The following is a 644-nucleotide window of genomic DNA, read 5'->3' as shown; positions in this document are numbered from 1 at the left end:
ATTCTATAAATTATTCTATGTATATATTTTATATCATCATTGTAAAATTATTCCAATAATAAAAAAAATAGCACGCTCATCGTTTCTATACACGCATAATAATAATCACAAGAAACTCGTTACTTAATTATTAATTATTAATAGGAATACTTTTTTAATATACTAAAATTTAGTTTATAGAAAAGGTAAAATATTCCTGGTGGAAAAATTTTGATGAAATTATTCCATCTTTTGGAATACTTTTCAACAAAATTTCAGTATTTCAGAAAAATTTCAATTTCATTTTAGTGATTTTTAGCTGAAAAATCCATTTTCAACAAAATTTCTGAGACATTTCAGCAAAAATTTTAGAGGAATTTCAATTCAATTTCAGCGATTTTTCGTACGTTAGTTGAAAAATTCACTTTCAATGAAATTTCAGCAAATTTTTAGTAATTTCGCTAAAATATTCCAAAATATGGAATAATTTCAGTGAAACTTTTTCTTCAGGGATTTGAACTAATATTTATTGTGTGTGGGTATAATAACTTAACACATTTTCTTATAATTATCCTAAATCCTAGTTAAATAAAATACGTGTCAGTAGTAACGTCACAAAATAAGTCCGAATTACCTCAAGAGGCTCCTGTTTCGATGTATCATTC

At 24.7% G+C, this 644-nt stretch overlaps 1 pseudogene; it reads right to left on the bottom strand.

Annotated features, from left to right (window-relative positions):
- LOC108759258 (probable multidrug resistance-associated protein lethal(2)03659) overlaps positions 1-644 on the bottom strand; it is a 51,035-nt pseudogene that overhangs the window by 45,451 nt on the left and 4,940 nt on the right.

This window comes from Trachymyrmex cornetzi, unplaced genomic scaffold, assembly GCF_001594075.2.
Source record: "Trachymyrmex cornetzi isolate Tcor2-1 unplaced genomic scaffold, Tcor1.1 scaffold1044, whole genome shotgun sequence".
NCBI lineage: Eukaryota > Metazoa > Arthropoda > Insecta > Hymenoptera > Formicidae > Trachymyrmex > Trachymyrmex cornetzi.
This window is presented reverse-complemented; position numbering and strand designations above follow the sequence as displayed.